The 14457-nt window shown below is 41.5% G+C and overlaps 1 long non-coding RNA gene across 2 annotated transcripts; it reads left to right on the top strand.

Annotated features, from left to right (window-relative positions):
- The first annotated feature begins 6557 nt into the window (after positions 1-6557).
- Positions 6558-14051, top strand: LOC120230709. Of its 2 annotated transcripts, none has more exons than XR_005528129.1 (4): positions 6558-6650; positions 7221-7280; positions 7358-7429; positions 13847-14051. It is a non-coding gene; the product is annotated as an uncharacterized LOC120230709 (long non-coding RNA). The 2 variants fall into 2 exon arrangements; XR_005528130.1 differs by lacking the exon at positions 13847-14051 and adding an exon at positions 7958-8079.
- The last annotated feature ends 406 nt before the right edge of the window (positions 14052-14457 follow it).

Consider the following 14457-nt stretch of genomic DNA (forward strand, 5'->3'; position numbering starts at 1 on the left):
ACATTTCTGTTGTTTCAAGCTGCCTAATTTGTGGGCATTTGTTACAGTTGCCCTAGGAAACTAATCTAAGAAAAAATACTAAATTCAATACATTGAAAAACTATTACCCAAGGAAATCGGAGGGCCAAAATAGAAAGAAAGAAAGAGAGAAAGAAAGAAAGAGACTTTAAAAGAAAGAAAAGTAAGTGTTTGTGCAGGGACAAGGAAGGATATCCATGAAATAGGAATAGGCTCTTAAGAAATAAGACCAGTTTGCTATCATAGATAATATAAGCCATAAAATCAAAACAAACGTGATAGTCTAAAGAACAGGCTGGACATGTACACAGAAAACAATGTGAGAAATTGGTAAGCTGAGCCTAGGGATTCTCCCAGAATGCCCTGCCAAAGAATAGAAAGATAGAAAATAAGAAAGAATATTAAGATGGAGAAAATAACTTGAAAAGCGAGAACATCCTCCAATCAGGATGCTAGAAGAGAGAACAAAGAGAATACATTGGACTCTTGAACCAGCTTTTGGTTAGGGGCCCTGATGTATAGCTGTTGACTCCCCCCTAAAACTTAACTAATAGGCTACTGTTTACCAGAAGTCTTACCATTAACATAAACAGTTGATTAACACATGTTTTATATGTTATGTGTATTATATACTTACTATATTCTTATAATAAAAGAAGATAGAGAAAAGAAAATGGTATTAAGAAAATCACAAGGAAGAAAAAGTGCATTTATAGTGCTCTATTGTGTTTCTTGAAAAAAATACTTGTGTGTAAGTGGATCGTGCAGATCAAACCTGTGTTGTTAAAGGGTCAACCGTGTCGAGGAAGTAATAATAAAATGAATGAGAAGACATTCCCCAGAGTTAAAGAAAGATACAAGACTAAAGACTCAAAGGGCACAAGACCAGTTTGGATGAAAAGTATGTTGATATTACAAATTTCGGTACCTAGCGCATGAGATGCTCACAGGTAATTGAGTTCCCCACCCTCCCCCCTGACATTTGTCCTAAACGTATCGCTCTATGGAGGCTGTCTCTTTGCTCTCTTGTCTTCAATGGAACTTCTCCATCATCTAAAATGCAATAAAAACACCAGTTCCAAATTCATCCTTGATTCTGGGCCAATATTTGTGGTGTATGGAATTGGAAGTATCCATTACAGAAGAAGTCTGTGGGATAATTAGAGTTTATTAGTCTCTGTAGCGTGTGTTATTCAGAAGTTCATCCCGTTTGACACAGTTTTGGTCTGTGACAGGCAACAGCTTTAATCCCTGCCAAACTGGAGGGAAAATCAAAATAAGAAACCATCTCTGAGGTCCTTTATTGCATATCAAAAGTGCTAAATGCTAAAAAAACCAAACATGTCATGTAACAATCTGTATGGGTAATATTTCAACATATTTATTGGCGATGTTGGCACTTAAACAAGACAATTATTGTTCATCAAGTAGAGTGGACTGGGGATTATAAGAATCTCTGACCAAGTAACAGAAATAAAGAGCTACATAAACCTATGAATTTTTAAAATTAAAACAGCATTAATCTGGGATGCATGGTATTAACTTTGAATGCATGGTTCAGGGCTGGCACTTGGTAAAGTCCAGTGTCTCTTGGGGGTGAGCAGTTCACAGGATTATTTTGTTAATCAACTCTTGGAAGACAAAACTGAACAAAAACATTTTACTAGTAAATGGAACATATTTAATTTGCTGTCTCATTCTGTGCCAGTCTGTCATTAGAGGGACCTACATCGAAACTTATAACAATAGCTTCCCATCAATAGTTGTTGACGGTTACTATGCTACTGGGTGCACCTTTCAAATGTCTAATTAGGAAGACCTGGCAGATGGGACACCTTGATCAATAACATAGTCAATTTTCTATTATGGAAATAAATTGATATTTCCACTGTAAAAACATTTCTTTCAGTACCTCAGAACAACACGATTTATTTCCAGCAAGAAGGTAACTAAGAGGAAGCATAATGTTAAGACAAATAATAGTAGGCACTCACCAGTCCTTTGAACTACACTCCATTTCCAACACCCCTAGGAGATGTCAGGTTTGCTTAGCCACTTCCTCCCAAGAGATTTGTTCTCAGAATCCTGCCTTCGGGCAGGAGATCTGGATCCAATACTTATCTTACTGCTCATCCAACCAGGGCCACTGTTATTAGACATGGAGTTGGCATTGGTGGGAGATGTGATACAGAGGAATACAGATACCGAGCCCAGGTGCAGGAATCAGATCTGGATATAAATTTTAGCCTTGAACTTGAACGCATTCCTGGCTTTCTCTGAAATTTATATGCCTCGCCTATAAATTGGAATCAACTAGACCTAAATTCAAATTGTTTTTCTTCTGCTTACTAATAGCTAAGAAACTTCACCAGTTTACTGGACCACTCCTAGCCTTGTTTTCCTCAGTGGGCGGCATGGGAGTGAAATGACATGATGTACCCAGGTATCACAGCACCAAGGGCACGCCTCGCAGATGTCAGTTCCTTTGTCCTTCCTTGTAATATGAACAATGTCAAAACAATGCACCAGTCTAGAAATTTGAATCTTGATGTGCAAATTGCTCAGTACTTTAGTATTTTTATTTTTAAGAAAGGCAGGCTGCCACACGCAGTGCCCCATTGGATGTGTCTGGAGCCTTGGAAGCTTAGCTCTCCTTTCTTCTAGAAATGGACCTTGAAAGCTTGTTTGGAGGTTCTAGCAGGCAAGGGCAGCTATTCATATACGCTTGACTGAAGAACAGTCTTCCTGTATCAGGAAAGTTCGTCCTCTTCAACTGAGTGTACAGCTTCGAGAGGGACGCACATGGAGCAGTGAGAGAGGAAGGGGTCACCCGCCTAGTCAACCCTGTCTGTCACTGAGGTGACAGAAGTCACAGCCAGGTCCCCCTCCATCCTGCTCAGTCCTTTTAGGTGTTGTTTTCTCTAAGAACCTGACTGTATACTCAAATACATTTCATGTAATGCTTCATCAATTGTTGATGCTGTCTGCTTGATCAGGCCAGTCTCAGATGTTTGATGAGAGGCGCTACACAAGGTATGCGAGCTGACGGACAGAAGACCATGTAGTGACTTCCAACATCAAGAGGGCTAAATCTAGTTGGGAAGTCCCCACACCAACTGAGATCACCTAGTCACAACAGTGACACTAATGTCTCCTAAGGGATAAAGGGTGCCAGACTCTTAGAATGTTAGGAATTCTCACTGGTGCCCAAGTTCTGCCAAAGTATCTCAGAGAACATCGTGCCTGAGTCTTCTTTCCTGTTACCTCCCTTGCTCACTAGGAACCTAGCCAGCTTGAGGAGGAGGGAATGGTATATTCCTGCTTCAATTACTGACAGCCTCATCATCTCCAGAGCCCACCTCAGGCTAAGGAACCATCTGTTCTCTCCATTATAGCCTCTTGATATTAAAGAATGCTCAGGATCTGAAGAAAGTTTGGTTACTTCCTTGGGACTTGGTTCTTGGATGCCTTCTCAAGATGGTCAAGGACAGTCAGTGGTCTAAGGAAGACTAGTAAAAGAACAGGTGAGCTTGTTTGGGAGGGATGAGAGAATGGGGAATCAAGAGTTCTATTTTGGACATGTTAAATTTTCATTCCCACTCAACACCCATGGGGAGATGTCAAGTGGCTTTTTAGATATGCAAATCAGGAATTCAAAGGCGATGTCTGAAATGGTGAACTGATGTTATAAATTGGGGAATCATTATCACACGGAGGCAAGTAGAATCTTGGAATTGCTATACATTTCTGGGGGAGTGTAGAGACGGAAAAGTAACAAACTCAAAGGAAGGCCTCCAGGCGAGAGGCATTGAAGGATTGATAAGATTTAGATGGATGAAGACAGAGAGATACCCCCAGGTAGGCTCAGGATTATGAACAAAAACACTGCAGGGCAAATACAGTGTCTTGTTTTGGCAGCTAGTGAAGATACTACTAACTGGGTTTTCAAACTGTAGCCCATGGAACCCCTGGGTGTCCTAAGCCCTTCAAGGACTGTCTCTTGGGATCGAAAGGAAGTTCAGCCATGTGGGTCTCAAATCCCCCATCCCCGCCTCAACCATAACAGTTCCTTTATTGCCTCTTTATATTTTTTAACTTAATATTTTCTGCAAAGACAGGACTTTAATGCCTTTTAAAGAAGTTGTTTTGTGACAAGCTCACAGATCCTAGAGTCCTAAGAGATACCTTAAAATTTAAATTCTGGCCCTTAGATGCTATATGACCTCAATCCGTTTTCCTCTGGTATAAAAGAGAGGCTACTGCTAATACTTCTAATTGGTGAATTTATTGAGAGAATTAAATAAGAAAATGTATATAAAGTACCTAATGGAGTACCTGACGCTCAGTAGGTCTTCACCCCTTATTGGTTTCCTTCCATTTTCAAGGGAGTGCTGACCCAGGAGAATTCATTCCAGACACACCATTCTCCAGGTTCTCCAGCATTGCTAGCCTGATGCAAATACCTTTTCATTATCTTGGAGAGTTTCTGCTCTCCTACTGTCAACCTCAGCAACCTGACATGCACATGCACGCACGCGCGCGCGCACACACACACACACAAATGCACGCACACACATGCACACATCTTCTGTTTTATTTCTTTCTGGTTCCTGCCTCCCCCATGCACATTCCTTCCCACTCTCACAAATTCCCAGAGGTCAGCTGTGATGGGTCAAGGCTTCCCCAGGACCCAGTGGGCTCCCTGGCACCAGACAAAGCCACCGAGTCCTCTCTGGAAACCTGCCATTCTTAGGAGACAAGTTTGGATGGGAGGATTTCAGCCTTCATGAGCTCACTTCACGCCTCTGAAGGCCAGAGCTGAAAGGTGCCCAGAGAGAAAGCCAGGGGCCTAGAGAATACAAGAGAGACATTTTGAAGACTTAGTGGAAAAGCCATAAACTGCTGTTTTCCTCTCCCAGACAGACCGTATTTTCCAAAGATGGCTGCCACATTCTGTCCCATCCCGCATGCTCTTCTACAGAGTAACTTGACCCTCCTCCCTGAGAAGTGGGCTCTAATTCTCCTGCCCTTGAAATCCGAACTGATCTCATGATTTGCTCACACCCAGCAGAAGGCTACAGAAATGGATTCTCTGCCTGCCAACCAAGGCTGGGTCAGAAAAAGGACAAGTATCTCCCTCCCCCCCACCTGGCTTTCCTGGACTGCTCACTCTGGGCACGCTCCCTCCTGGACATCAGGCCCCATGCTGGGAGAAGGCTGAGCCACATGCAGACACCGCCTACCATCATGCTCCAGGTGAGTCATCCCAGTCCAGGGAGCAGGCAATACCTCTAAACGCTCGCAGCCCCAGGCGTCTGAGCCGCCACCAGCATTTTCGTTCTCCCCAAGTGAATCCCAAATATTATGGAACAGAGACAAGCTATCCCCTTTGCTTCCTGTCTGAATTCTTGACCCTCATAATCTGTGACCTGAAGAAAATGCTCATCACTCAGTTTTTACATCACTCAGTGTGGGATGGTTTGTTATACAGCATTAATGAAGGGAATGCAACCCCCAAAACATACAAGCAAGCACGCGTGCGCGCGTGCACTCACACACACGTGCGTGTGCATGCTCACCCATGCTTAAAGAAGAAAGAACAACTCACTAACACTGTGTCCCGGTTTCCCCATCTGTCAGCAAGGTGCAGCTCTAGGCTTCCAAGGACCCTTCCTGCTCTGACATTCTGCTCCTGGGACCTTCTGGTACCTTCCCTCCCTTCCCTCTTCTGCTCAAGCCTCATCTGAAATCCTTCAGATTCTTTGAGGCATCCCTGACTGAAGACACCCCAGCTATAGTGGCATAGGTATATACAATTTTATTTTATTTTTTTAACGTTTATTTTTGAGAGGAAGAGAGAGCATGAGTGGGGCAGGGACAGAGAGAGAGAGAGGGAGAGAGAGAGAGAGAGAGAGGGAATCCCAAGCAGGCGTCAGCGCAGAGGCTGTTGAGGGACTCGATCCCACAAACATGAGATCATAATCTGAGATGAAATTAAGAGTTGGAGGCTTAACCAACTGAGCCACCCAGGCGCCCCTGGCTGCATTTTACACAGCATGAAAGCCTCCAGGGAAAGGAACCAAACTTTGATGGTGGGATTTCAGAGCCAGCAGCTATTTTTTTTTAAATATTTTTATTTATTTCTAGGAGAGAGAGAGAGACAGCGTGAGCAGGGGAGGGTCAGAGAGAGGGAGATACAGACTCTCAAAGAGGCTCCAGGCTCTGAGCTGTCAGCACAGAGCCCAACGCAGGGCTCGAACCCACGAACCGCGAGATCATGACCTAAGCGAAAGTCGTAGGCTTAACCGACTAAGCCACCCAGGCGCCCCAGCTATTTTTTTTTTTAAGGGAATTGGGGAAAGTGGTTATCTTAAGTCTTGAAATTATGACAGTATTTGTATATCATTGTTATGTAATGCATTATTTATACACAATAACTGTTATTACATAGTGTTACCTCATGCTGATGCTGACTGTGTGCTGAGCGTTCTTGCAAGCACAGAACGTGTTTTATCCAGTTAGCCCCTCCTAACAGGAGATGGAGTGTGTCACCTGCCCTCACACCATGTTAAGAAACACAAGGACACCTGCCATGTGGGGAGACCAACATACCTGAGAATTCTACACTAAATGTGGGTGTGCCCAGCCCCGGGTTTCCAAAGCTTGCTGCAGTGAGATACGTTTTATGCTCTGAGCCATTGTGCTCCTCTGATAAAACAGAATCATGTTCATGTCTTCATCTGCAGAGGAAATATATTAATGAAGAGGATTTTCTCTTTTTCTCCCATAATTCTTTTTTAATCTCTGGCATTCACCACCACTTGCTGACTAGGAAAATCAGTTCTAGCTCAAAGGAGAGGAAGATACTGCAGTAATTAAGAGAATGGGCCTTGGAGTTAGAAAACACATGAAGAAGGGCACTTGGGTGGCTCAGTCAGTTAAGCATCCAACGTCAGCTCTGTGAGTTCAAGTCCCTTGCATCTGGCTTTGTGCTGACAACTCAGAGCCTAGAGCCTGCTTCCGACTCTATGTCTCCCTCTCTCTCTCTTTGTCCTGCCCCTGTTGATGCTCTGTCTCTCTGCCTCTCAGAAATAATAAATAAACATTAAAAAAAAAGAAAATGAAGAAAATAAAGCAGTCACATATTGCCATGTGACCTTGGGCTGGTCACTATTCTAATATTTAATCTTGTCATGTTACAGGGGTCATGAGAGCTCCTCCCTCATAAAGTTGGGTCAGGATTAAAGGAGATTATTTATTAGGTACAGTGCCTGGCACATGTAAATAGCTAATACAGGCTCATTGCTTTTATTTACCAATCATTCCGATATTATTACAGGCAAATTCAAGACAGAAGGTGATTTTCAAGGTGATTTTGGCCTGCAAGAAAAAGTCTCAGGAATAAGAGAAGGTATGTGTATATATGCATGCACATCTGAGTTTCATAAATTAGATAATGTCTCATAATAAAAATGTCCAGATTAATTGTTAATTTTCCACTCTTCTGACAAAATTACCCTACCAAAAAATAATATTCTGAAGCAGGAAATGCGTACCTATTGGAGCAGAGCAGAAATAGATTCTAATCCTGGATTAGTTACTTACCTTCTCTGAATCTTGGTACAGACACGGCGTATTAAGTGCTCAATAAATATTTGCGTCACAAAATTCTAAAAATTACTATACCAATATCTACCTTTTTCTTGTTTAGGATTAAGTGAGATATAAAATAAAAGTGCCTAGCTCACAGTTGCTAGTTGGCAAATGTTCATGTTCTTTATCCACCAACTATATTTTAAGTGCCTGACATATTTTATTAAGGAACTCCAAATTTGATCAGTTCTTTTCATTCTGATGGATTTTAATTCCTTTATCATGCAGATAATGGCATTTTAGCTACTGAGATGGTTTTACTGAATATACTCTCTATTCATTCTAGAGATTAATAACAACAGGCTCTATGGATAAAGTGATGGTGTTTCTCTGAGGAACTCAAGAAGCTGTGCATATATTAATCCTCATCTTTGTGAAGAAAGTAGAAAACATCTCATTTTTCATTGGTTTAAGAGATGGCCGAGTTTGCGTTTATCATGAGTGTGTGTGTGTGTGTGCGCGCGCACACACACACACACACACACACCTTGAATACAGTGTCTCTTTACAACCATGAAGTCTGAGATGGTCATGGAATCATTAAACCCCCTTCCTCTGGAGGTAAATTTAGATCTCCGTGACTTCCTGAAAGGGGATCATTTGTTTCATCTTTAAAATTAGGGAGTAGTGGGGGAAAGTTCCGTTGATTCTTTTTTAATGCTCAGCAATTTCTAGTCTTCCACTTAGAAGCAACTAAATTCACATCATGTGACTCACCTTCCTGCCATAAATCTGGTGATCAATTTAAAAGCTTCAGTCTGCCAGCCATTTCCTAGGTAACCAACCCCAAGTGACTTTAATGGACAGCCCATAACAGACAGAAACCAGCAAGAGAAAGGAAAAACTTGTCAGTCTGTACTTTTTTCTCAATACGCTTAAATAATTAAAAATGCCATCAAGAAACTAATCCATAGACACAATGGTATGTAAAATATGATTGCATAGCGCTTTACTACCTTCATTGATTCACTCTGAGAAGGGGAAGAACCATTTACTCAAGACTTTACTTGTCCCCAAAGGAGTTTCTTCCAACCTTTGAAATGAAGTTAGTTATCAGGTCAAATCTTGTTGAGTGGATGAGTGAAAAAAGAGCTCAGTATTTACAGCATGACCTCAAAGTTTCCTTTCAATCTGGAACTATCACAAATGGATTCTTTCTGGAATGCACACTGGATTGCATTTAGGGACTCAAGAAGCAAATCTTTCTCTCCTCACCCAGCCTTTAGGTGATGACAGCCCTGTCTCCTTCTTGACTGTAATCTCATGAAATATCCTGAGCCACAACCAGCTAAGGCATTCCTGGGGGCCCTAACCCTTAGACTATGTGAGATGATAAATCTGTTGCTCTAAGCTGCTAAATTTGGGGTAATTCGTTACACAGCAATAGACATATTCTTAAGTGAAAAAGCAAGGGACACACCATGAGGCACACTATGATTCTTTCTGTTTGTTTAAAGCATACCTATGCATATGCAGAAAAAAATCACAGATATGGCTAACTCTACACGGAGAGATTATTTGCATTTTTCCTTCTAACTTCTCTTTATTTTCCTAGCTTTCCAGAATGAATCTCTTGTTTCCGTAATAAAAAAACAATTGAAGTTAAAAATTTTTAGTAATTCAACGAAGCTTAAAGGTTAAAGCTTATCCATTTGGGAGTCAGTCCTCAGTGAATCCTGCATTAAACATATATCAGCGCATGACCTTTGGAGAAGATACATAATCTTTCTTAGCCCCTATTTTTTCATTTGTAAAATGTTAGTAATGAAAATAATTGTATCTCATTGGGTTTGAGGGATGCTTAAATAAGGTAATGCAAGCCAAGCACCAAGCACAATACTGGTCACATAGTAAGCACTTGATAAAGGTTAGAAATAAATTTGAAAAGAATCACCTTCCTATATGTAAGTACTTTCTGAGTGTCAGGTAGCAGGTTAAGGTAATTAAACACAGAAAATACCAGGGCAATAAAGAATTAAATGGCTCTTAAGTTGAAAGAAGGAAAACCATTAACTCCGGAATAGCAGCAGCAGCATCGTAAACGGCAAACAAATACTGAGCATCCTCCATGTACAAAGCAGAACTGTAGATGGGAAGAACATGGGTTTTAGAATCAGAAGGAAGTACGTTCAAATCCTGTCTCTTCCTTATTAGCTGTGTGATGGTGGAAACACAGCCTTCCCTCTCATCTGCAAAATGTTTGAGTCCATTGGGGCCATGGTTGCAATTGACATAAATGGATTGGGCGATCTTAACCCCCAAAACACAAGTCATTGAAAGCATTTGGACTTCTACTGTCAATGAGACAAGAAGACCAGTTCGGAAAACTGGTTAGTTTGGGAAGGTTCCAGGTGACTGGACAGAAACCACAGCAAGACCATGCGGCAGCAGGAATGTGGTTAGTGACCTTTATGCTGCTGGCATGAATATGACCTCCAACTGGCCCCATGTCCTTAAATTGATCACTGGCTCAAGATTCACAGTCCTCAGTTGTGACTGCCACGTCACTCTCATGCTGCTGTTGGCTCTGCCAGGACAGAAGAGGTCTCTTCAGCCACCATCATGGGAGTGGTTGCTATGTCCACCGTGACCATGTGTGTTGGGCTATTTCAGGAAAGAGAAACTGGGCACCAGAATGCCAACAGCCCACCCTCATAGGAATGGTGATATGAAGTATTGCAAACTCGTTATGAGGATGAAGGCAATAAGTAGACTTTAACATGCATATCACAATGCCCAGCACATAGTTGGCACTCAAAAACTGGAAGCTATTATTATTAGACAATCAACATCTAGCCTCTGGAACAGAGCAAAATTCAACTGACCACCTATTCTGTGCCTGGCTCCATGCTAGGCTGAGGATAGACTAGTTACAATATTGCTTAATATAGAGTTACATCTGCTTATAATAAGATTACAGGATAATGGGACAGGCAGAGAAATCAGAAACAGTAATGGAAATCTGGAATCACCATGATGACGGCCAGATGCTCTGGAAAGGAGTACAGTACTCGGATTCTCCAAGGAGGGACTATTCCTTCTGTCTTGAGTGGCTGGAGAATGTGGAAAGAAAAAGGAATTCCTCACTGGAATGGTGGCATTTGAGCATGGAAGATATTCTCCTCTTCGTCTATCTTCGTCCTGTGTATTCTTCAGGGTGCCTACTCGAATAAAACAGCCTTGCTTCTCAATCCAAAATACAGATTGAGCAATTTGAATAAAGCAAAGTTCTGAATGAATCCTTCCAGATGAGCTAGGGGTTGCCAGTCAAAAGTATGCCTTTTTTTCCCCTTCATTAACTTCCATTGTCATCCCTACATCATGCCCAGGGGCTACTTCTCCTTCTTATTAATGGTCTAACTCAAAGCAAAGGTTTTTCTCTCATTTATTCATTTGTCATTTCAATAGAGGCCCAACACTTATCGAGGCGGTAACCCAGGCAGTGATTTCTAGCGGTTAAGCACCTGGGTTATAAAATCAAGCAGATCCGGTATAGATCCTACTTATTCCCTTAAGCTCCAGGTAACCTGGGACAAGTAACTCGCCAGAACTGTTTACGCATGTGTAAACCAGGGATGAACACGGTAAACATGATTCTCAGAGTTGTGACACCACATGGGTATAACCTTGCAGGATGATAGATGCCCAGTAAATGTTCGCTATGTTGTTACTACAAGTAGGATGCGTGTTAGCAATGCAACTACTCAAAGTGGATTGTGTATCATTAACAAAGAGAAGACAGGCTGGAGTTTTCAAAAGCCTTTGTTAGATACTAGCAGAGACGGGAAGGAAATAAAACAAATTTGACAAATACAACAGTTTGACATAATCAAGGACAGCTTTCTGACTCTTGGCTACCTATTCCTTTACTGTTTCTTCACGTCAACAGTGGTGGCCGGCCCCATGAAGGTGCTCTATAGATATTTAGCGATTTATTTAATTAATAATGTATGTTTACTCAGTGAGGGTTAGCCCAGGACCGTTACCTCCCACAACTCCGGGGATACTATTTTACATATGACACATGTAGATGACATCTTGCTTCAGCAAAGTGGTTCTTTTTTTAAAAAATATTTTTATTTATTTCTAGAAGAGAGAGAGACAGCGTGAGCAGGGGAGGGTCAGAGAGAGAGGGAGTCACAGACTGAAACAGGCTCCAGGCTCTGAGCTGGCAGTCAGCACAGAGCCTGATGCGGGGCTTGAACCCACGAACCGCGAGATCATGACCTAAACGAAAGTCGGACTCTTAACCGACTAATCCACCCAGGCGCCCCTCAGCAAAGTGGTTCTTAAGCTTAGCTGCACTTTAGAATCACTTGGAAACATTTCAAAAAATACTGATGCCTGGGTCTCACCCCTAGAAATTAAGGTTTCATTGGTACAGGGTGTGGTCTGGGCATCAGGATTTTCTAAGGCTCCCCGGAGAGAATAACGTGCAGCTAAGTGTGAGAACCAATTCTCCAAGTATTTTGCATGACTTTTGATCTCTGGATTGCATAGCAGGGTCATCCTGTTATCAATGGCTCAAAGTGCTGTGTTTTCTAAGATGTACAGTGAGAGGGGGAAATGACGGGGCTGCCTGCCGGGGTAATTTATTATGGTGGGAGAGTGGAGGATTGCAATCAGGTGGCCTGGATTTAAGTGTAGGCCAGCTTTTCACTAAACTGTGTAACCTTAAGCAGCTTGCATTGGTGGGGAGTGTCTTAAAAATTCAATGAACTGTGACACAGAGTGCCTGGCAGAGGGTTGGCCCTCAATAACAGCTGGTTGTAACTAAGGCTTCTCTGACTTTCAATGCTGACCACTTCGGCAGCCTTCCCTCACGTTCAAGCTAAGCGAGTAATTAGCAAAGTACAACCAGTAGGTCAAAAAAATTCAGCCACCTGTGTTTTTAAATAAAGTTTTATTAGAACACAGCCAATGCTCATTCCTTTAATGGCTACGGCTGCTTTCACACTTCACCAACTGAGAGACTTTTATGAACTGCAAGGCCTAAAATAGTTACCCATCTGGCCCTTTACAGAAAAAGTTTGCCTGTCCCTGATCTAATCACCAATGAAAGACATTTTCTGTGCACTTTATGATAATGAGGATCTATTGTTATTTGAAAGTCCCCTCCCCCACATTGTGATCTAGGATCTTTGAAGCCGGACCAGCTCCTGTCATTTTTCTCTGATGATTCTATTTCATATTCACTTCTTGCTTTTGCCAAAGAACTTTGATGTGTGAGCTGTCATTTCCCACAGAGTCTAGCATAGTGTTGAGCAAACAGAAGACACTTGAAAAATATTTGACTGATTGATTGCCTTTCTCTGATTTATTTCAAGCTCGAGCAATTGGGCCAATGGTTATTTTTGTCACTGACGTGATAGGTCACGAAGACTATCACAAATCCTATATCAAATGGGGACGGGATATTTCAAACCATTGTATGAAATGGCTTTTTTATAACATTTCTGATCGTCACTAGTTTTTATCCATTCCTTTATAAGCATTCTGCGATTCTTCCCACATGAGACAGTGCTACTTCTGTAGAAAAGAACAATGTTTGGGCTTGAGCTAAAACCCCAGCCTGGCCAGTTCCAAGCTTTGAGGCCTCAGCCATATGGCTTATGATTCCATATCATTGAGAACCTAGACAAGTCAGAAACATGCTCTTCCCTTGGTCTCTCTTCTCTACCAGTTCCTGGGAAATCTTATTGGTGAATTGTCTTTTATAACAGTAGACAAGGGCACAGACCAATCTAAAGTCAGTTAAGTCTGCTGAGAAAAACAGCGAGGAGAAGCAAATGTTCAAGACAGAAGATAAGAGATGTCGTGAAATGCACATGCCTATCTGTGAGACTACAGAGTAATGTGACATTTCTTGTCATTGATTTGACCTGCTTCCAGCTCTTCTGTATAATAAGTGGCAGGGCGTTCAATACGATTAACTATTCTATTTCCATACAATGTAGAGTTCACTTTAATGATGTTTTCCACTTATTTTGTGCTTGTTATCATACTAAGAAGACCATTTTTTTTAAATAATTGAATTTACCAAGGAGACTGCATTACAAAAACAAGCTGAATATTGTCCAGTTACTTAATACTGTTGCTTAATGTGAACCTGATGTTGAAGTTTTTAAACGGGAGACTTTGTAATTACTTTGAGTTAATTCTGTCTTTATTCCAGACATTGGATGATCCTTTGTTGGAATTTTGTGTGTATTAGATTCTTTTGTCTGGGATAACTTATAAGAGAGCCTCTGAGAGAGATTATGTAGCTGGAAAACAAGACCAAGTGTGGAAGAGATATTTTTCATCTCTACAAGAAAGTGGCATGGTTGGAACAGTCTGCACACCGTTGCAGGTAACCCAAGGCACAAATTCTCTTCCTTACAGCCATGTATTTTGCAGCAAAATGGATTTTTAAATTTATATTTGAATATGGAAAGGTCTTATATTATGGGAATTCACTTCAAATTAAATAATGAACCATGAAAAATTAAACCTGAGCACTCTTCAGAACTCTGATAAAGTAAGCCTTAGCTAATAAATAACAATAATCTTTCCATGATACATACTTGATAATCACAATGATCCTACCAGGTAGGCATAGCAGGCATTAAAGTTACTATTACATACAAAAAGAAAGTCTTAGGGAAGCAAAACCCATCCATACAAACTGGGTTTTAAACCCATACCTGCCTTCAAATTTGAGGTTTTCAGTCTTTTACAGATAAGTCGTCTTCTGCTCCCCGGAAGTGCGGCAAGCAGGTCTTTATCATTGTGCTGTGTTCTCCT

Source organism: Hyaena hyaena, unplaced genomic scaffold, assembly GCF_003009895.1.
Source record: "Hyaena hyaena isolate Hyena2069 unplaced genomic scaffold, ASM300989v1 scaffold_46, whole genome shotgun sequence".
NCBI lineage: Eukaryota > Metazoa > Chordata > Mammalia > Carnivora > Hyaenidae > Hyaena > Hyaena hyaena.